Source organism: Salmo salar, chromosome 13 (assembly GCF_965601325.2).
Source record: "Salmo salar chromosome 13, fSalSal1, whole genome shotgun sequence".
NCBI classification, from domain to species: domain Eukaryota; kingdom Metazoa; phylum Chordata; class Actinopteri; order Salmoniformes; family Salmonidae; genus Salmo; species Salmo salar.
In genome coordinates this window covers 2558232-2582500 of record NC_138303.1, presented here as the reverse complement: position 1 = coordinate 2582500, position 24269 = coordinate 2558232, and the positions used below count along the sequence as shown (strand labels likewise).

The 24269-nt window shown below is 39.0% G+C and overlaps 1 protein-coding gene across 1 annotated transcript in view; it reads left to right on the top strand.

Moving 5' to 3' along the window:
- The window catches only part of LOC106593269 (plasma membrane calcium-transporting ATPase 2), a 335713-nt gene that overhangs the window by 279287 nt on the left and 32157 nt on the right, over positions 1–24269 (top strand). The window lies entirely within an intron of this gene.

Genomic DNA, 24269 nt, shown 5'->3' with positions numbered 1-24269 from the left:
GGATGAGGTAGACTGAGATAGGTTGAGGTAGTGTGAGATATGTGGAGGTAGGTTGAGGTAGGATGAGGTAGGCTGAGATAGTGTGAGGTAGGTGGAGGTAGGTGGAGGTAGGTTGAGATAGGTGGAGGTAGTGTGAGATAGTGTGAGGTAGGTGGAGGTAGGATGAGATAGGTTGAGGTAGGTGGAGGTAGGATGAGGTAGGTGGAGGTAGGTTGAGGTAGGTTGAGGTAGGTGGAGGTAGGATGAGATAGGTTGAGGTAGGTGGAGGTAGGTTGAGGTAGGTAGAGGTAGGTAAAGGTAGGTAAAGGTAGGTTGAGAGACAAACTGGAGTAAACAAGGTATTAGACAGTATCTCTGTTTCCATTAACTTGTCCAGTGTTCTTGTAGACATTTAGAAAGTTTGCATAGAGAATAGATGATCAGTTTCCTGCTAGGATGTTTCCTGCTAGGGGGTTTGCTGCTAGGGTGTTTCCTGTTAGGATGTTTCCTGCTAGGGTGTTTCCTGCTAGGATGTTTCCTGCTAGGGGGTTTCCTGCTAGGATGTTTCCTGCTAGGGGGTTTCCTGCTAGGGTGTTTCCTGCTAGGGTGTTTCCTGCTGGGGGTTTCCTGCCAGGATGTTTCCTGCTAGGGTGTTTCCTGCTAGGGTGTTTCCTGCTAGGATGTTTCCTGCTAGGGGGTTTCCTGCTAGGGTGTTTCCTGCTAGGGTGTTTCCTGCTAGGGTGTTTCCTGCTAGGGTGTTTCCTGCTAGGGGGTTTCCTGCTAGGATGTTTCCTGCTAGGGTGTTTCCTGCTAGGGTGTTTCCTGCTAGGGGGTTTCCTGCTAGGGGGTTTCCTGCTAGGATGTTTCCTGCTAGGATGTTTCCTGCTAGGGGGTTTCCATGTAACTATCTGGTGTCGATAAAAACAGCTGGACATAATTTCCTCAGACCAATCTTTTTATAAATGTAGTGGTTGAAGTGTTTTCGTTGCCCATTTAGGGAAATGGTGCATTAATAAATTAGTTACAGCCTGTATGCCCTCACACCTATCTGTTTCATGTCTCAGGTATCCTGTGAAAGTCAGCGATGATAGAATGCAATAATTGACTAATATTTGCCATATTCTAATAATTCTCATGTGCCAACACATCGCCGCTGTCCGTGGTCGCCACGGTGAAACTTACAGTCCTGTAGATCTGATTATAATTGGATGGTGAAACTTTCCAGCCAACCAGAAAAACAAGGCAAAGCAATTCAGGCATTGTTGGAAGTCAGGGCAATCATAATTGTTTAAACTATTAAAAAAATTATGATTTGCAAGCAGAAGCCAATTAGAATGAAATGTGGAGTGGAACATGTGATGGCAGTATTCGATATTCCTAATTTATTCTAAAAACATCATAATTTGTTGTAATAAAGTTAGACAAAAGAAAAATCCACTGTCCAACAGATCATTGTGTTGTCCATCTTTAGAACGTATCCTACTGTTTACCAACAGATCATTTTGTTGTCCATCTTTAGAACGTGTATCCTACTGTTTAACCAACAGATCATTGTGTTGTCCATCTTTAGAACCTGTATCCTACTGTTTACCAACAGATCATTGTGTTGTCCATCTTTAGAACGTGTATCCTACTGTTTACCAACAGATCATTGTGTTGTCCATTTTTAGAACGTGTATCCTACTGTTTACCAACATATCATTGTGTTGTCCATCTTTAGAACGTGTATCCTACTGTTTAACCAACAGATCATTGTGTTGTCCATCTTTAGAACGTGTATCCTACTGTTTACCAACAGATCATTGTGTTGTCCATCTTTAGAATGTATCCTACTGTTTACCAACAGATCATTGTGTTGTCCATCTTTAGAATGTGTATCCTACTGTTTACCAACATATCATTGTGTTGTCCATCTTTAGAACCTGTATCCTACTGTTTACCAACAGATCATTGTGTTGTCCATCTTTAGGACGTGTATCCTACTGTTTACCAACATATGATTGTGTTGTCCATCTTTAGAACGTGTATCCTACTGTTTACCAACAGATCATTGTGTTGTCCATCTTTAGAACGTGTATCCTAATGTTTACCAACATATCATTGTGTTGTCCATCTTTAGAACGTGTCGTACTGTTTACCAACATATCATTGTGTTGTCCATCTTTAGAACCTGTATCGTACTGTTTACCAACAGATCATTGTGTTGTCCATCTTTAGAACGTATCCTACTGTTTACCAACATATCATTGTGTTCTCCATCTTTAGAACGTGTATCCTACTGTTTACCAAAAGATCATTGTGTTGTCCATCTTTAGAACGTGTATCCTACTGTTTACCAACAGATCATTGTGTTGTCCATCTTTAGAATGTATCCTATTGTTTATCAACAGATCATTGTGTTGTCCATCTTTAGAACGTGTATCCTACTGTTAACCAACAGATCATTGTGTTGTCCATCTTTAGAACGTATCCTACTGTTTACCAACAGATCATTGTGTTGTCCATCTTTAGAACGTATCCTACTGTTTACCAACAGATCATTGTGTTGTCCATCTTTAGAACGTGTCCTACTGTTAACCAACAGATCATTGTGTTGTCCATCTTTAGAACGTGTCCTACTGTTTACCAACATATGATTGTGTTGTCCATCTTTAGAACGTGTATCCTACTGTTTACCAACAGATCATTGTGTTGTCCATCTTTAGAACGTGTATCCTACTGTTTACCAACATATCATTGTGTTGTCCATCTTTAGAACGTGTCGTACTGTTTACCAACATATCATTGTGTTGTCCATCTTTAGAACGTGTATCCAACTGTTTACCAACAGATAATTGTGTTGTCTATCTTTAGAACGTGTATCCTACTGTTTACCAACAGATCATTGTGTTGTCCACCTTTAGAACGTGTCCTACTGTTTACCAACAGATCATTTTGTTGTCCATCTTTAGAACGTATCCTACTATTTACCAACAGATCATTGTGTTGTCCATCTTTAGAACGTGTATCCTACTGTTTACCAACAGATCATTGTGTTGTCCATCTTTAGAACGTGTATCCTACTGTTTACCAACAGATCATTGTGTTGTCCATCTTTAGAACGTGTATCCTACTGTTTACCAACATATCATTGTGTTGTCCATCTTTAGAACGTATCCTACTGTTTACCAACAGATCATTGTGTTGTCCATCTTTAGAACCTGTATCCTACTGTTAACCAACAGATCATTGTGTTGTCCATCTTTAGAACGTGTATCCTACTGTTTACCAACATATCATTGTGTTGTCCATCTTTAGAACGTGTATCCTACTGTTTACCAACATATCATTGTGTTGTCCATCTTTAGAACGTGTATCCTACTGTTTACCAACAGATCATTTTGTTGTCCATCTTTAGAACATGTATCCTACTGTTTACCAACATATTACATTTACATTACATTACATTTAAGTCATTTAGCAGACGCTCTTAACCAGAGCGACTTACAAAATGGTGCATTCACCTTATGATATCCAGTGGAACAACCACTTTACAATAGTGCATCTAAATCTTTTAAGGGGGGGGGTTAGAAGGATTACTTTATCCTATCCTAGGTATTCCTTAAAGAGGTGGGGTTTCAGGTGTCTCCGGAAGGTGGTGATTGACTCTGCTGTCCTGGCGTCGTGAGGGAGCTTGTTCCACCATTGGGGTGCCAGAGCAGCGAACAGTTTTGACTGGGCTGAGCGGGAACTGTGCTTCCTCAGAGGTAGGGGGGCCAGCAGGCCAGTGGTGGATGAACGCAGTGCCCTTGTTTGGGTGTAGGGCCTGATCAGAGCCTGAAGGTATGGAGGTGCCGTTCCCTTCACAGCTCCGTAGGCAATCACCATGGTCTTGTAGCGGATGCGAGCTTCAACTGGAAGCCAGTGGAGAGAGCGGAGGAGCGGGGTGACGTGAGAGAACTTGGGAAGGTTGAACACCAGACGGGCTGCAGCGTTCTGGATGAGTTGTAGGGGTTTAATGGCACAGGCAGGGAGCCCAGCCAACAGCGAGTTGCAGTAATCCAGACGGGAGATGACAAGTGCCTGGATTAGGACCTGCGCCGCTTCCTGTGTGAGGCAGGGTTGTACTCTGCGAATGTTGTAGAGCATGAACCTACAGGATCGGGTCACCGCCTTGATGTTAGTGGAGAACGACAGGGTGTTGTCCAGGATCACGCCAAGGTTCTTAGCACTCTGGGAGGAGGACACAAGGGAGTTGTCAACCGTGATGGCGAGATCATGGAACGGGCAGTCCTTCCCCGGGAGGAAGAGCAGCTCCGTCTTGCCGAGGTTCAGCTTGAGCTGGTGATCCGTCATCCACACTGATATGTCTGACAGACATGCAGAGATGCGATTCGCCGCCTGGTTATCAGAAGGGGGAAAGGAGAAGATTAATTGTGTGTCATCTGCATAGCAATGATAGGAGAGACCATGTGAGGATATGACAGAGCCAAGTGACTTGGTGTATAGCGAGAATAGGAGAGGGCCTAGAACAGAGCCCTGGGGGACACCAGTGGTGAGAGCGCATGGTGCGGAGATAGATTCTCGCCACGCCACCTGGTAGGAGCGACCTGTCAGGTAGGACGCAATCCAAGCGTGGGCCGCGCCGGAGATGCCCAACTCGGAGAGGGTGGAGAGGAGGATCTGATGGTTCACAGTATCAAAGGCAGCAGATAGGTCTAGAAGGATGAGAGCAGAGGAGAGAGAGTTAGCTTTAGCAGTGCGGAGAGCCTCCGTGACACAGAGAAGAGCAGTCTCAGTTGAATGCCCAGTCTTGAAACCTGACTGATTAGGATCAAGAAGGTCATTCTGAGAGAGATAGCAGGAGAGCTGGCCAAGGACGGCACGTTCAAGAGTTTTGGAGAGAAAAGAAAGAAGGGATACTGGTCTGTAGTTGTTGACATCGGAGGGATCAAGTGTAGGTTTTTTCAGAAGGGGTGCAACTCTCGCTCTCTTGAAGACGGAAGGGACGTAGCCAGCGGTCAAGGATGAGTTGATGAGCGAGGTGAGGAAGGGGAGAAGGTCTCCGGAAATCGTCTGGAGAAGAGAGGAGGGGATAGGGTCAAGTGGGCAGGTTGTTGGGCGGCCGGCGGTCACAAGACGTGAGATTTCATCTGGAGAGAGAGGGGAGAAAGAGGTCAAAGCACAGGGTAGGGCAGTGTGAGCAGGACCAGCGGTGTCGTTTGACTTAGCAAACGAGGATCGGATATCGTCAACCTTCTTTTCAAAATGGTTGACGAAGTCATCCGCAGAGAGGGAGGAGGGGGGGGAGGGGGAGGGGGATTCAGGAGGGAGGAGAAGGTAGCAAAGAGCTTCCTAGGGTTAGAGAAAGATGCTTGGAATTTAGAGTGGTAGAAAGTGGCTTTAGCAGCAGAGACAGAAGAGGAGAATGTAGAGAGGAGTGAGTGAAAGGATGCCAGGTCCGCAGGGAGGCGAGTTTTCCTCCATTTCCGCTCGGCTGCCCGGAACATATCATTGTGTTGTCCATCTTTAGATCGTGTATCCTACAGTTTACCAACATATCATTGTGTTGTCCATCTTTAGAACGTGTCCTACTGTTTACCAACAGATCATTGTGTTGTCCATCTTTAGAACGTATCCTACTGTTTACCAACAGATCATTGTGTTGTCCATCTTTAGAACGTGTATCCTACTGTTTACCAACAAATCATTGTGTTGTCCATCTTTAGAATGTATCCTACTGTTGACCAACAGATCATTTTGTTGTCCATCTTTAGAACGTGTATCCTACTGTTTACCAACTGATCATTGTGTTGTCCATCTTTAGAACGTGTATCCTACTGTTTACCAACAGATCATTGTGATGTCCATCTTTAGAATGTATCCTACTGTTTACCAACAGATCATTGTGTTGTCCATCTTTAGAACGTATCCTACTGTTTACCAACATATCATTGTGTTGTCCATCTTTAGAACGTGTATCCTACTGTTTACCAACAGATCATTGTGTTGTCCATCTTTAGAACGTGTATCCTACTGTTTACCAACATATCATTGTGTTGTCCATCTTTAGAACGTGTATCCTACTGTTTAAACAACAGATCATTGTGTTGTCAATCTTTAGAACGTGTATCCTACTGTTTACCAACAGATCATTGTGTTGTCCATCTTTAGAACCTGTATCCTACTGTTAACCAACAGATCATTGTGTTGTCCATCTTTAGAACGTGTATCCTACTGTTTACCAACATATCATTGTGTTGTCCATCTTTAGAACGTATCCTACTGTTTACCAACATATCATTGTGATGTCCATCTTTAGAACGTGTCCTACTGTTTACCAACAGATCATTGTGTTGTCCATCTTTAGAACGTATCCTACTGTTTACCAACAGATCATTGTGTTGTCCATCTTTAGAACGTATCCTACTATTTACCAACAGATCATTGTGTTGTCCATCTTTAGAACGTGTATCCTACTGTTTACCAACATATCATTGTGTTGTCCATCTTTAGAACGTGTATCCTACTGTTTACCAACAGATCATTGTGTTGTCCATCTTTAGAACGTATCCTACTGTTTACCAACAGATCATTGTGTTGTCCATCTTTAGAACGTGTATCCTACTGTTAACCAACAGATCATTGTGTTGTCCATCTTTAGAACGTGTATCCTACTGTTTACCAACATATCATTGTGTTGTCCATCTTTAGAACGTGTATCCTACTGTTTACCAACATATCATTGTGTTGTCCATCTTTAGAACGTGTATCCTACTGTTTACCAACAGATCATTGTGTTGTCCATCTTTAGAACATGTATCCTACTGTTTACCAACATATCATTGTGTTGTCCATCTTTAGATCGTGTATCCTACTGTTTACCAACATATCATTGTGTTGTCCATCTTTAGAACGTGTCCTACTGTTTACCAACAGATCATTGTGTTGTCCATCTTTAGAACGTATCCTACTGTTTACCAACATATCATTGTGTTCTCCATCTTTAGAACCTGTATCCTACTGTTAACCAACAGATCATTGTGTTGTCCATCTTTAGAACGTGTATCCTACTGTTTACCAACAGATCATTGTGTTGTCCATCTTTAGAATGTATCCTACTGTTTACCAACAGATCATTGTGTTGTCCATCTTTAGAACGTGTATCCTACTGTTTACCAACAGATCATTGTGTTGTCCATCTTTAGAACGTGTATCCTACTGTTTACCAACAGATCATTGTGTTGTCCATCTTTAGAACGTATCCTACTGTTTACCAACAGATCATTGTGTTGTCCATCTTTAGAACGTGATCCTACTGTTTACCAACAGATCATTGTGTTGTCCATCTTTAGAACGTGTCCTACTGTTTACCAACATATCATTGTGTTGTCCATCTTTAGAACGTGTATCCTACTGTTTACCAACAGATCATTGTGTTGTCCATCTTTAGAACGTGTATCCTACTGTTTACCAACATATCATTGTGTTGTCCATCTTTAGAACGTGTCCTACTGTTTACCAACAGATCATTGTGTTGTCCATCTTTAGAACGTATCCTACTGTTTACCAACAGATCATTGTGTTCTCCATCTTTAGAACCTGTATCCTACTGTTAACCAACAGATCATTGTGTTGTCCATCTTTAGAACGTGTATCCTACTGTTTACCAACATATCATTGTGTTGTCCATCTTTAGAACGTATCCTACTGTTTACCAACAAATCATTGTGTTGTCCATCTTTAGAACGTATCCTACTGTTTACCAACAGATCATTGTGTTGTCCATCTTTAGAACGTGTCCTACTGTTTACCAACATATCATTGTGTTGTCCATCTTTAGAACGTATCCTACTGTTTACCAACAGATCATTGTGTTGTCCATCTTTAGAACGTGTATCCTACTGTTTACCAACAGATCATTGTGTTGTCCATCTTTAGAACGTGTATCCTACTGTTTACCAACATATCATTGTGTTGTCCATCTTTAGAACGTGTATCCTACTGTTTACCAACAGATCATTGTGTTGTCCATCTTTAGAACGTGTATCCTACTGTTTACCAACAGATCATTGTGTTGTCCATCTTTAGAACGTGTATCCTACTGTTTACCAACATATCATTGTGTTGTCCATCTTTAGAACGTGTATCCTACTGTTTAACCAACAGATCATTGTGTTGTCCATCTTTAGAACGTGTATCCTACTGTTTACCAACAGATCATTGTGTTGTCCATCTTTAGAACCTGTATCCTACTGTTAACCAACAGATCATTGTGTTGTCCATCTTTAGAACGTGTATCCTACTGTTTACCAACATATCATTGTGTTGTCCATCTTTAGAACGTATCCTACTGTTTACCAACATATCATTGTGATGTCCATCTTTAGAACGTGTCCTACTGTTTACCAACAGATCATTGTGTTGTCCATCTTTAGAACGTGTATCCTACTGTTTACCAACATATCATTGTGTTGTCCATCTTTAGAACGTGTATCCTACTGTTTACCAACATATCATTGTGTTGTCCACCTTTAGAACGTGTCCTACTGTTTACCAACAGATCATTGTGTTGTCCATCTTTAGAACGTATCCTACTATTTACCAACAGATCATTGTGTTGTCCATCTTTAGAACGTGTATCCTACTGTTTACCAACATATCATTGTGTTGTCCATCTTTAGAACGTGTATCCTACTGTTTACCAACAGATCATTGTGTTGTCCATCTTTAGAACGTGTATCCTACTGTTTACCAACATATCATTGTGTTGTCCATCTTTAGAACGTATCCTACTGTTTACCAACAGATCATTGTGTTGTCCATCTTTAGAACGTGTATCCTACTGTTTACCAACAGATCATTGTGTTGTCCATCTTTAGAACGTGTATCCTACTGTTTACCAACATATCATTGTGTTGTCCATCTTTAGAACGTGTATCCTACTGTTTACCAACATATCATTGTGTTGTCCATCTTTAGAACGTGTATCCTACTGTTTACCAACAGATCATTGTGTTGTCCATCTTTAGAACATGTATCCTACTGTTTACCAACATATGCCTACTGTTTACCAACAATCATTGTGTTGTCCATCTTTAGAACGTGTCCTACTGTTTACCAACAGATCATTGTGTTGTCCATCTTTAGAACGTGTATCCTACTGTTTACCAACATATCATTGTGTTGTCCATCTTTAGAACGTGTATCCTACTGTTTACCAACAGATCATTGTGTTGTCCATCTTTAGAACTGTATCCTACTGTTTACCAACAGATCATTGTGTTGTCCATCTTTAGAACGTGTATCCTACTGTTTACCAACAGATCATTGTGTTGTCCATCTTTAGAACGTGATCCTACTGTTTACCAACATATCATTGTGTTGTCCATCTTTAGAACGTGTATCCTACTGTTTACCAACAGATCATTGTGTTGTCCATCTTTAGAACGTGTATCCTACTGTTTACCAACATATCATTGTGTTGTCCATCTTTAGAACGTGTCCTACTGTTTACCAACAGATCATTGTGTTGTCCATCTTTAGAACGTATCCTACTGTTTACCAACAGATCATTGTGTTCTCCATCTTTAGAACCTGTATCCTACTGTTAACCAACAGATCATTGTGTTGTCCATCTTTAGAACGTGTATCCTACTGTTTACCAACATATCATTGTGTTGTCCATCTTTAGAACGTATCCTACTGTTTACCAACAAATCATTGTGTTGTCCATCTTTAGAACGTATCCTACTGTTTACCAACAGATCATTGTGTTGTCCATCTTTAGAACGTGTCCTACTGTTTACCAACATATCATTGTGTTGTCCATCTTTAGAACGTATCCTACTGTTTACCAACAGATCATTGTGTTGTCCATCTTTAGAACGTGTATCCTACTGTTTATCAACAGATCATTGTGTTGTCCATCTTTAGAACGTGTATCCTACTGTTTACCAACAGATCATTGTGTTGTCCATCTTTAGAACGTGTATCCTACTGTTTACCAACAGATCATTGTGTTGTCCATCTTTAGAACGTGTATCCTACTGTTTACCAACATATCATTGTGTTGTCCATCTTTAGAACGTGTCCTACTGTTTACCAACAGATCATTGTGTTGTCCATCTTTAGAACTGTATCCTACTGTTTACCAACATATCATTGTGTTGTCCATCTTTAGAACGTGTATCCTACTGTTTACCAACATATCATTGTGTTGTCCATCTTTAGAACGTGTATCCTACTGTTTAACCAACAGATCATTGTGTTGTCCATCTTTAGAACGTGTATCCTACTGTTTACCAACAGATCATTGTGTTGTCCATCTTTAGAACCTGTATCCTACTGTTAACCAACAGATCATTGTGTTGTCCATCTTTAGAACGTGTCCTACTGTTTACCAACAGATCATTGTGTTGTCCACCTTTAGAACGTGTCCTACTGTTTACCAACAGATCATTGTGTTGTCCATCTTTAGAACGTATCCTACTGTTTACCAACAGATCATTGTGTTGTCCATCTTTAGAACGTGTATCCTACTGTTTACCAACAGATCATTGTGTTGTCCATCTTTAGAACGTGTATCCTACTGTTTACCAACAGATCATTGTGTTGTCCATCTTTAGAACGTGTATCCTACTGTTTACCAACAGATCATTGTGTTGTCCATCTTTAGAACGTGTATCCTACTGTTTACCAACATATCATTGTGTTGTCCATCTTTAGAACGTGTCCTACTGTTTACCAACAGATCATTGTGTTGTCCATCTTTAGAACGTATCCTACTGTTTACCAACATATCATTGTGTTGTCCATCTTTAGAACGTGTATCCTACTGTTTACCAAGATATCATTGTGTTGTCCATCTTTAGAACGTGTATCCTACTGTTTAACAAACAGATCATTGTGTTGTCCATCTTTAGAACGTGTATCTTACTGTTTACCAACAGATCATTGTGTTGTCCATCTTTAGAACCTGTATCCTACTGTTAACCAACAGATCATTGTGTTGTCCATCTTTAGAACGTGTCCTACTGTTTACCAACAGATCATTGTGTTGTCCACCTTTAGAACGTGTCCTACTGTTTACCAACAGATCATTGTGTTGTCCATCTTTAGAACGTATCCTACTATTTACCAACAGATCATTGTGTTGTCCATCTTTAGAACGTGTATCCTACTGTTTACCAACATATCATTGTGTTGTCCATCTTTAGAACGTGTATCCTACTGTTTACCAACAGATCATTGTGTTGTCCATCTTTAGAACGTGTATCCTACTGTTTACCAACAGATCATTGTGTTGTCCATCTTTAGAACGTATCCTACTGTTTACCAACAGATCATTGTGTTGTCCATCTTTAGAACGTGTATCCTACTGTTTACCAACAGATCATTGTGTTGTCCATCTTTAGAACGTGTATCCTACTGTTTACCAACAGATCATTGTGTTGTCCATCTTTAGAACGTGTATCCTACTGTTTACCAACAGATCATTGTGTTGTCCATCTTTAGAACATGTATCCTACTGTTTACCAACATATCATTGTGTTGTCCATCTTTAGATCGTGTATCCTACTGTTTACCAACATATCATTGTGTTGTCCATCTTTAGAACGTGTATCCTACTGTTTACCAACAGATCATTGTGTTGTCCATCTTTAGAACGTATCCTACTGTTTACCAACATATCATTGTGTTGTCCATCTTTAGAACCTGTATCCTACTGTTAACCAACAGATCGTTGTGTTGTCCATCTTTAGAACGTGTCCTACTGTTTACCAACATATCATTGTGTTGTCCATCTTTAGAACGTATCCTACTGTTTACCAACAGATCATTGTGTTGTCCATCTTTAGAACGTGTATCCTACTGTTTATCAACAGATCATTGTGTTGTCCATCTTTAGAACGTGTATCCTACTGTTTACCAACAGATCATTGTGTTGTCCATCTTTAGAACGTGTATCCTACTGTTTACCAACAGATCATTGTGTTGTCCATCTTTAGAACGTGTATCCTACTGTTTACCAACATATCATTGTGTTGTCCATCTTTAGAACGTGTCCTACTGTTTACCAACAGATCATTGTGTTGTCCATCTTTAGAACGTATCCTACTGTTTACCAACATATCATTGTGTTGTCCATCTTTAGAACCTGTATCCTACTGTTTACCAACATATCATTGGGTTGTCCATCTTTAGAACGTGTATCCTACTGTTTAACCAACAGATCATTGTGTTGTCCATCTTTAGAACGTATCCTACTGTTTACCAACAGATCATTGTGTTGTCCATCTTTAGAACCTGTATCCTACTGTTAACCAACAGATCATTGTGTTGTCCATCTTTAGAACGTGTATCCTACTGTTTACCAACATATCATTGTGTTGTCCATCTTTAGAACGTGTATCCTACTGTTTACCAACATATCATTGTGTTGTCCATCTTTAGAACGTGTATCCTACTGTTTAACCAACAGATCATTGTGTTGTCCATCTTTAGAACGTGTATCCTACTGTTTACCAACAGATCATTGTGTTGTCCATCTTTAGAACCTGTATCCTACTGTTAACCAACAGATCATTGTGTTGTCCATCTTTAGAACGTGTATCCTACTGTTTACCAACATATCATTGTGTTGTCCATCTTTAGAACGTATCCTACTGTTTACCAACATATCATTGTGTTGTCCATCTTTAGAACGTGTCCTACTGTTTACCAACAGATCATTGTGTTGTCCATCTTTAGAACGTGTATCCTACTGTTTACCAACATATCATTGTGTTGTCCATCTTTAGAACGTGTATCCTACTGTTTACCAACATATCATTGTGTTGTCCACCTATAGAACGTGTCCTACTGTCTACCAACAGATCATTGTGTTGTCCATCTTTAGAACGTATCCTACTATTTACCAACAGATCATTGTGTTGTCCATCTTTAGAACGTGTATCCTACTGTTTACCAACAGATCATTGTGTTGTCCATCTTTAGAACGTGTATCCTACTGTTTACCAACATATCATTGTGTTGTCCATCTTTAGAACGTGTATTCTACTGTTAACCAACAGATCATTGTGTTGTCCATCTTTAGAACGTGTATCCTACTGTTAACCAACAGATCATTGTGTTGTCCATCTTTAGAACGTGTATCCTACTGTTAACCAACAGATCATTGTGTTGTCCATCTTTAGAACGTGTATCCTACTGTTTACCAACATATCATTGTGTTGTCCATCTTTAGAACGTGTATCCTACTGTTTACCAACATATCATTGTGTTGTCCATCTTTAGAACGTGTATCCTACTGTTTACCAACAGATCATTGTGTTGTCCATCTTTAGAACATGTATCCTACTGTTTACCAACATATCATTGTGTTGTCCATCTTTAGATCGTGTATCCTACTGTTTACCAACATATCATTGTGTTGTCCATCTTTAGAACGTGTATCCTACTGTTTACCAACAGATCATTGTGTTGTCCATCTTTAGAACGTATCCTACTGTTTACCAACAGATCATTGTGTTGTCCATCTTTAGAACGTATCCTACTGTTTACCAACAGATCATTGTGTTGTCCATCTTTAGAACGTGTATCCTACTGTTTACCAACATATCATTGTGTTGTCCATCTTTAGAACGTGTCCTACTGTTTACCAACAGATCATTGTGTTGTCCATCTTTAGAACGTATCCTACTGTTTACCAACAGATCATTGTGTTGTCCATCTTTAGAACGTGTATCCTACTGTTTACCAACATATCATTGTGTTGTCCATCTTTAGAACGTGTATCCTACTGTTTACCAACAGATCATTGTGTTGTCCATCTTTAGAACGTGTATCCTACTGTTTACCAACAGATCATTGTGTTGTCCATCTTTAGAACTGTATCCTACTGTTTACCAACAGATCATTGTGTTGTCCATCTTTAGAACGTGTATCCTACTGTTTACCAACATATCATTGTGTTGTCCATCTTTAGAACGTGTATCCTACTGTTTACCAACATATCATTGTGTTGTCCATCTTTAGAACGTGTATCCTACTGTTTAACCAACAGATCATTGTGTTGTCCATCTTTAGAACGTGTATCCTACTGTTTACCAACAGATCATTGTGTTGTCCATCTTTAGAACCTGTATCCTACTGTTAACCAACAGATCATTGTGTTGTCCATCTTTAGAACGTGTATCCTACTGTTTACCAACATATCATTGTGTTGTCCATCTTTAGAACGTATCCTACTGTTTACCAACATATCATTGTGTTGTCCATCTTTAGAACGTGTCCTACTGTTTACCAACAGATCATTGTGTTGTCCATCTTTAGAACGTGTATCCTACTGTTTACCAACATATCATTGTGTTGTCCATCTTTAGAACGTGTATCCTACTGTTTACCAACAGATCATTGTGTTGTCCATCTTTAGAACGTATCCTACTGTTTACCAACAGATCATTGTGTTGTCCATCTTTAGAACGTGTATCCTACTGTTTACCAACAGATCATTGTGTTGTCCATCTTTAGAACGTGTATCCTACTGTTTACCAACATATCATTGTGTTGTCCATCTTTAGAACGTGTATCCTACTGTTTACCAACAGATCATTGTGTTGTCCATCTTTAGAACGTGTATCCTACTGTTTACCAACAGATCATTGTGTTGTCCATCTTTAGAACGTGTATCCTACTGTTTACCAACAGATCATTGTGTTGTCCATCTTTAGAACGTGTATCCTACTGTTTACCAACATATCATTGTGTTGTCCATCTTTAGAACGTGTATCCTACTGTTTACCAACATATCATTGTGTTGTCCATCTTTAGAACGTGTATCCTACTGTTTACCAACAGATCATTGTGTTGTCCATCTTTAGAACGTGTATCCTACTGTTTACCAACATATCATTGTGTTGTCCATCTTTAGAACGTGTATCCTACTGTTTACCAACATATCATTGTGTTGTCCATCTTTAGAACGTGTATCCTACTGTTTACCAACAGATCATTGTGTTGTCCATCTTTAGAACGTGTCCTACTGTTTACCAACAGATCATTGTGTTGTCCATCTTTAGAACGTATCCTACTGTTTACCAACAGATCATTGTGTTGTCCATCTTTAGAACCTGTATCCTACTGTTAACCAACAGATCATTGTGTTGTCCATCTTTAGAACGTGTATCCTACTGTTTACCAACATATCATTGTGTTGTCCATCTTTAGAACGTGTATCCTACTGTTTACCAACAGATCATTGTGTTGTCCATCTTTAGAACGTGTCCTACTGTTTACCAACATATCATTGTGTTGTCCATCTTTAGAACGTATCCTACTGTTTACCAACAGATCATTGTGTTGTCCATCTTTAGAACATGTATCCTACTGTTTACCAACAGATCATTGTGTTGTCCATCTTTAGAACGTGTATCCTACTGTTTACCAACATATCATTGTGTTGTCCATCTTTAGAACGTGTCCTACTGTTTACCAACAGATCATTGTGTTGTCCATCTTTAGAACGTATCCTACTGTTTACCAACAGATCATTGTGTTCTCCATCTTTAGAACCTGTATCCTACTGTTAACCAACAGATCATTGTGTTGTCCATCTTTAGAAGGTGTATCCTACTGTTTACCAACATATCATTGTGTTGTCCATCTTTAGAACGTATCCTACTGTTTACCAACAAATCATTGTGTTGTCCATCTTTAGAACGTATCCTACTGTTTACCAACAGATCATTGTGTTGTCCATCTTTAGAACGTGTCCTACTGTTTACCAACATATCATTGTGTTGTCCATCTTTAGAATGTATCCTACTGTTTACCAACAGATCATTGTGTTGTCCATCTTTAGAACGTGTATCCTACTGTTTATCAACAGATCATTGTGTTGTCCATCTTTAGAACGTGTATCCTACTGTTTACCAACAGATCATTGTGTTGTCCATCTTTAGAACGTGTATCCTACTGTTTACCAACAGATCATTGTGTTGTCCATCTTTAGAACATGTATCCTACTGTTAACCAACAGATCATTGTGTTGTCCATCTTTAGAACGTGTATCCTACTGTTTACCAACATATCATTGTGTTGTCCATCTTTAGAACGTGTATCCTACTGTTTACCAACATATCATTGTGTTGTCCATCTTTAGAACGTGTATCCTACTGTTTACCAAGATATCATTGTGTTGTCCATCTTTAGAACGTGTATCCTACTGTTTAACAAACAGATCATTGTGTTGTCCATCTTTAGAACGTGTATCTTACTGTTTACCAACAGATCATTGTGTTGTCCTTCTTTAGAACCTGTATCCTACTGTTAACCAACAGATCATTGTGTTGTCCATCTTTAGAACGTGTCCTACTGTTTACCAACAGATCATTGTGTTGTCCACCTTTAGAACGTGTCCTACTGTTTACCAACAGATCATTGTGTTGTCCATCTTTAGAACGTATCCTACTATTTACCAACAGATCATTGTGTTGTCCATCTTTAGAACGTGTATCCTACTGTTTACCAACATATCATTGTGTTGTCCATCTTTAGAACGTGTATCCTACTGTTTACCAACAGATCATTGTGTTGTCCATCTTTAGAACGTGTATCCTACTGTTTACCAACATATCATTGTGTTGTCCATCTTTAGAACGTATCCTACTGTTTACCAACAGATCATTGTGTTGTCCATCTTTAGAACGTGTATCCTACTGTTTACCAACAGATCATTGTGTTGTCCATCTTTAGAACGTGTATCCTACTGTTTACCAACAGATCATTGTGTTGTCCATCTTTAGAACGTGTATCCTACTGTTTACCAACAGATCATTGTGTTGTCCATCTTTAGAACGTGTATCCTACTGTTTACCAACATATCATTGTGTTGTCCATCTTTAGAACGTGTATCCTACTGTTTACCAACATATCATTGTGTTGTCCATCTTTAGAACGTGTATCCTACTGTTTACCAACAGATCATTGTGTTGTCCATCTTTAGAACGTGTATCTTACTGTTTACCAACAGATCATTGTGTTGTCCTTCTTTAGAACCTGTATCCTACTGTTAACCAACAGATCATTGTGTTGTCCATCTTTAGAACGTGTCCTACTGTTTACCAACAGATCATTGTGTTGTCCATCTTTAGAACGTATCCTACTGTTTACCAACAGATCATTGTGTTGTCCATCTTTAGAACGTGTATCCTACTGTTTACCAACAGATCATTGTGTTGTCCATCTTTAGAACGTGTATCCTACTGTTTACCAACAGATCATTGTGTTGTCCATCTTTAGAACGTGTATCCTACTGTTTACCAACAGATCATTGTGTTGTCCATCTTTAGAACGTGTATCCTACTGTTTACCAACATATCATTGTGTTGTCCATCTTTAGAACGTGTCCTACTGTTTACCAACAGATCATTGTGTTGTCCATCTTTAGAACTGTATCCTACTGTTTACCAACATATCATTGTGTTGTCCATCTTTAGAACGTGTATCCTACTGTTTACCAACATATCATTGTGTTGTCCATCTTTAGAACGTGTATCCTACTGTTTAACCAACAGATCATTGTGTTGTCCATCTTTAGAACGTATCCTACTGTTTACCAACAGATCATTGTGTTCTCCATCTTTAGAACCTGTATCCTACTGTTAACCAACAGATCATTGTGTTGTCCATCTTTAGAACGTGTATCCTACTGTTTACCAACATATCATTGTGTTGTCCATCTTTAGAACGTATCCTACTGTTTACCAACATATCATTGTGTTGTCCATCTTTAGAACGTATCCTACTGTTTACCAACAGATCATTGTGTTGTCCATCTTTAGAACGTGATCCTACTGTTTACCAACAGATCATTGTGTTGTCCATCTTTAGAACGTATCCTACTGTTTACCAACAGATCATTGTGTTGTCCATCTTTAGAACGTGTATCCTACTGTTTACCAACAGATCATTGTGTTGTCCATCTTTAGAACGTGTATCCTACTGTTTACCAACAGATCATTGTGTTGTCCATCTTTAGAACGTGTATCCTACTGTTTACCAACAGATCATTGTGTTGTCCATCTTTAGAACGTGTATCCTACTGTTTACCAACAATCATTGTGTTGTCCATCGTGTCCTACTGTTACCACAATCATTGTGTTGTCCATCTTTAGAACGTATCCTACTGTTTACCAACAGATCATTGTGTTGTCCATCTTTAGAACGTGTATCCTACTGTTTACCAACAGATCATTGTGTTGTCCATCTTTAGAACGTGTATCCTACTGTTTACCAACATATCATTGTGTTGTCCATCTTTAGAACGTGTATCCTACTGTTTACCAACAGATCATTGTGTTGTCCATCTTTAGAACGTGTATCCTACTGTTTACCAACAGATCATTGTGTTGTCCATCTTTAGAACGTGTATCCTACTGTTTACCAACAGATCATTGTGTTGTCCATCTTTAGAACGTGTATCCTACTGTTTACCAACATATCATTGTGTTGTCCATCTTTAGAACGTGTATCCTACTGTTTACCAACATATCATTGTGTTGTCCATCTTTAGAACGTGTATCCTACTGTTTACCAAGATATCATTGTGTTGTCCATCTTTAGAACGTGTATCCTACTGTTTACCAACAGATCATTGTGTTGTCCATCTTTAGAACGTGTATCCTACTGTTTACCAACAGATCATTGTGTTGTCCATCTTTAGAACGTATCCTACTGTTTACCAACAGATCATTGTGTTGTCCATCTTTAGAACGTATCCTACTGTTTACCAACAGATCATTGTGTTGTCCATCTTTAGAACGTGTATCCTACTGTTTACCAACAGATCATTGTGTTGTCCATCTTTAGAACGTGTATCCTACTGTTTACCAACAGATCATTGTGTTGTCCATCTTTAGAACGTGTATCCTACTGTTTACCAACATATCATTGTGTTGTCCATCTTTAGAACGTGTATCCTACTGTTTACCAACAGATCATTGTGTTGTCCATCTTTAGAACGTGTATCCTACTGTTTACCAACAGATCATTGTGTTGTCCATCTTTAGAACGTGTATCCTACTGTTTACCAACAGATCATTGTGTTGTCCATCTTTAGAACGTGTATCCTACTGTTTACCAACATATCATTGTGTTGTCCATCTTTAGAACGTGTATCCTACTGTTTACCAACATATCATTGTGTTGTCCATCTTTAGAACGTGTATCCTACTGTTTAACAAACAGATCATTGTGTTGTCCATCTTTAGAACGTGTATCCTACTGTTTACCAACAGATCATTGTGTTGTCCATCTTTAGAACCTGTATCCTACTGTTAACCAACAGATCATTGTGTTGTCCATCTTTAGAACGTGTATCCTACTGTTTACCAACATATCATTGTGTTGTCCATCTTTAGAACGTGTCCTACTGTTTACCAACAGATCATTGTGTTGTCCATCTTTAGAACGTATCCTACTATTTACCAACAGATCATTGTGTTGTCCATCTTTAGAACGTGTATCCTACTGTTTACCAACATATCATTGTGTTGTCCATCTTTAGAACGTGTATCCTACTGTTTACCAACAGATCATTGTGTTGTCCATCTTTAGAACGTGTATCCTACTGTTTACCAACAGATCATTGTGTTGTCCATCTTTAGAACGTATCCTACTGTTTACCAACAGATCATTGTGTTGTCCATCTTTAGAACGTGTATCCTACTGTTTACCAACAGATCATTGTGTTGTCCATCTTTAGAACGTGTATCCTACTGTTTACCAACATATCATTGTGTTGTCCATCTTTAGAACGTGTATCCTACTGTTTACCAACAGATCATTGTGTTGTCCATCTTTAGAACTGTATCCTACTGTTTACCAACAGATCATTGTGTTGTCCATCTTTAGAACGTGTATCCTACTGTTAACCAACAGATCATTGTGTTGTCCATCTTTAGAACGTGTATCCTACTGTTTACCAACATATCATTGTGTTGTCCATCTTTAGAACGTATCCTACTGTTTACCAACAAATCATTGTGTTGTCCATCTTTAGAACGTATCCTACTGTTTACCAACAGATCATTGTGTTGTCCATCTTTAGAACGTGTATCCTACTGTTTACCAACATATCATTGTGTTGTCCATCTTTAGAACGTGTATCCTACTGTTTACCAACAGATCATTGTGTTGTCCATCTTTAGAACGTGTATCCTACTGTTTACCAACAGATCATTGTGTTGTCCATCTTTAGAACGTGTATCCTACTGTTTACCAACAGATCATTGTGTTGTCCATCTTTAGAACGTATCCTACTGTTTACCAACAGATCATTGTGTTGTCCATCTTTAGAACCTGTATCCTACTGTTAACCAACAGATCATTGTGTTGTCCATCTTTAGAACGTGTATCCTACTGTTTACCAACATATCATTGTGTTGTCCATCTTTAGAACGTGTATCCTACTGTTTACCAACATATCATTGTGTTGTCCATCTTTAGAACGTGTATCCTACTGTTTACCAAGATATCATTGTGTTGTCCATCTTTAGAACGTGTATCCTACTGTTTAACAAACAGATCATTGTGTTGTCCATCTTTAGAACGTGTATCTTACTGTTTACCAACAGATCATTGTGTTGTCCTTCTTTAGAACCTGTATCCTACTGTTAACCAACAGATCATTGTGTTGTCCATCTTTAGAACGTGTATCCTACTGTTTACCAACAGATCATTGTGTTGTCCATCTTTAGAACGTGTCCTACTGTTTACCAACAGATCATTGTGTTGTCCATCTTTAGAACGTATCCTACTGTTTACCAACAGATCATTGTGTTGTCCATCTTTAGAACGTGTATCCTACTGTTTACCAACATATCATTGTGTTGTCCATCTTTAGAACGTATCCTACTGTTTACCAACAGATCATTGTGTTGTCCATCTTTAGAACGTGTATCCTACTGTTTACCAACAGATCATTGTGTTGTCCATCTTTAGAACGTGTATCCTACTGTTTACCAACAGATCATTGTGTTGTCCATCTTTAGAACGTGTATCCTACTGTTTACCAACATATCATTGTGTTGTCCATCTTTAGAACGTGTATCCTACTGTTTACCAACATATCATTGTGTTGTCCATCTTTAGAACGTGATCCTACTGTTTACCAACAGATCATTGTGTTGTCCATCTTTAGAACGTGTATCCTACTGTTTACCAACAGATCATTGTGTTGTCCATCTTTAGAACGTGTATCCTACTGTTTACCAACATATCATTGTGTTGTCCATCTTTAGAACGTGATCCTACTGTTTACCAACAGATCATTGTGTTGTCCATCTTTAGAACGTGTCCTACTGTTTACCAACAGATCATTGTGTTGTCCATCTTTAGAACGTATCCTACTGTTTACCAACAGATCATTGTGTTGTCCATCTTTAGAACGTGTATCCTACTGTTTACCAACATATCATTGTGTTGTCCATCTTTAGAACGTGTATCCTACTGTTTACCAACAGATCATTGTGTTGTCCATCTTTAGAACGTGTATCCTACTGTTTACCAACATATCATTGTGTTGTCCATCTTTAGAACGTGTATCCTACTGTTTACCAACAGATCATTGTGTTGTCCATCTTTAGAACGTGTTTACCAACAGATCATTGTGTTGTCCATCTTTAGAACGTGTATCCTACTGTTTACCAACATATCATTGTGTTGTCCATCTTTAGAACGTGTATCCTACTGTTTACCAACATATCATTGTGTTGTCCATCTTTAGAACGTGTATCCTACTGTTTACCAACAGATCATTGTGTTGTCCATCTTTAGAACGTGTATCCTACTGTTTACCAACAGATCATTGTGTTGTCCATCTTTAGAACCTGTATCCTACTGTTAACCAACAGATCATTGTGTTGTCCATCTTTAGAACGTGTATCCTACTGTTTACCAACATATCATTGTGTTGTCCATCTTTAGAACGTATCCTACTGTTTACCAACATATCATTGTGTTGTCCATCTTTAGAACGTATCCTACTGTTTACCAACAGATCATTGTGTTGTCCATCTTTAGAACGTGTATCCTACTGTTTACCAACATATCATTGTGTTGTCCATCTTTAGAACGTATCCTACTGTTTACCAACAGATCATTGTGTTGTCCATCTTTAGAACGTGTATCCTACTGTTTACCAACAGATCATTGTGTTGTCCATCTTTAGAACGTGTATCCTACTGTTTACCAACATATCATTGTGTTGTCCATCTTTAGAACGTGTATCCTACTGTTAACCAACAGATCATTGTGTTGTCCATCTTTAGAACGTGTATCCTACTGTTTACCAACAGATCATTGTGTTGTCCATCTTTAGAACGTGTATCCTACTGTTAACCAACAGATCATTGTGTTGTCCATCTTTAGAACGTGTATCCTACTGTTTACCAACATATCATTGTGTTGTCCATCTTTAGAACGTGTATCCTACTGTTTACCAACATATCATTGTGTTGTCCATCTTTAGAACGTGTATCCTACTGTTTACCAACATATCATTGTGTTGTCCATCTTTAGAACGTGTATCCTACTGTTTACCAACAGATCATTGTGTTGTCCATCTTTAGAACGTGTATCCTACTGTTTACCAACAGATCATTGTGTTGTCCATCTTTAGAACGTGTATCCTACTGTTTACCAACAGATCATTGTGTTGTCCATCTTTAGAACGTGTATCCTACTGTTTACCAACAGATCATTGTGTTGTCCATCTTTAGAACGTATCCTACTGTTTACCAACAGATCATTGTGTTGTCCATCTTTAGAACCTGTATCCTACTGTTAACCAACAGATCATTGTGTTGTCCATCTTTAGAACGTGTATCCTACTGTTTACCAACATATCATTGTGTTGTCCATCTTTAGAACGTGTATCCTACTGTTTACCAACATATCATTGTGTTGTCCATCTTTAGAACGTGTATCCTACTGTTTACCAAGATATCATTGTGTTGTCCATCTTTAGAACGTGTATCCTACTGTTTAACAAACAGATCATTGTGTTGTCCATCTTTAGAACGTGTATCTTACTGTTTACCAACAGATCATTGTGTTGTCCATCTTTAGAACCTGTATCCTACTGTTAACCAACAGATCATTGTGTTGTCCATCTTTAGAACGTGTATCCTACTGTTTACCAACATATCATTGTGTTGTCCATCTTTAGAACGTGTCCTACTGTTTACCAACAGATCATTGTGTTGTCCATCTTTAGAACGTATCCTACTATTTACCAACAGATCATTGTGTTGTCCATCTTTAGAACGTGTATCCTACTGTTTACCAACATATCATTGTGTTGTCCATCTTTAGAACGTGTATCCTACTGTTTACCAACAGATCATTGTGTTGTCCATCTTTAGAACGTGTATCCTACTGTTTACCAACATATCATTGTGTTGTCCATCTTTAGAACGTATCCTACTGTTTACCAACAGATCATTGTGTTGTCCATCTTTAGAACGTGTATCCTACTGTTTACCAACATATCATTGTGTTGTCCATCTTTAGATCGTGTATCCTACTGTTTACCAACATATCATTGTGTTGTCCATCTTTAGAACGTGTCCTACTGTTTACCAACAGATCATTGTGTTGTCCATCTTTAGAACGTATCCTACTGTTTACCAACAGATCATTGTGTTCTCCATCTTTAGAACCTGTATCCTACTGTTAACCAACAGATCATTGTGTTGTCCATCTTTAGAACGTGTATCCTACTGTTTACCAACATATCATTGTGTTGTCCATCTTTAGAACGTATCCTACTGTTTACCAACAAATCATTGTGTTGTCCATCTTTAGAACGTATCCTACTGTTTACCAACAGATCATTGTGTTGTCCATCTTTAGAACGTGTCCTACTGTTTACCAACATATCATTGTGTTGTCCATCTTTAGAACGTGTATCCTACTGTTTACCAACAGATCATTGTGTTGTCCATCTTTAGAACGTGTATCCTACTGTTTACCAACAGATCATTGTGTTGTCCATCTTTAGAACGTATCCTACTGTTTACCAACAGATCATTGTGTTGTCCATCTTTAGAACTGTATCCTACTGTTTACCAACAGATCATTGTGTTGTCCATCTTTAGAACGTGTATCCTACTGTTTACCAACATATCATTGTGTTGTCCATCTTTAGAACGTATCCTACTGTTTACCAACAGATCATTGTGTTGTCCATCTTTAGAACGTATCCTACTGTTTACCAACAGATCATTGTGTTGTCCATCTTTAGA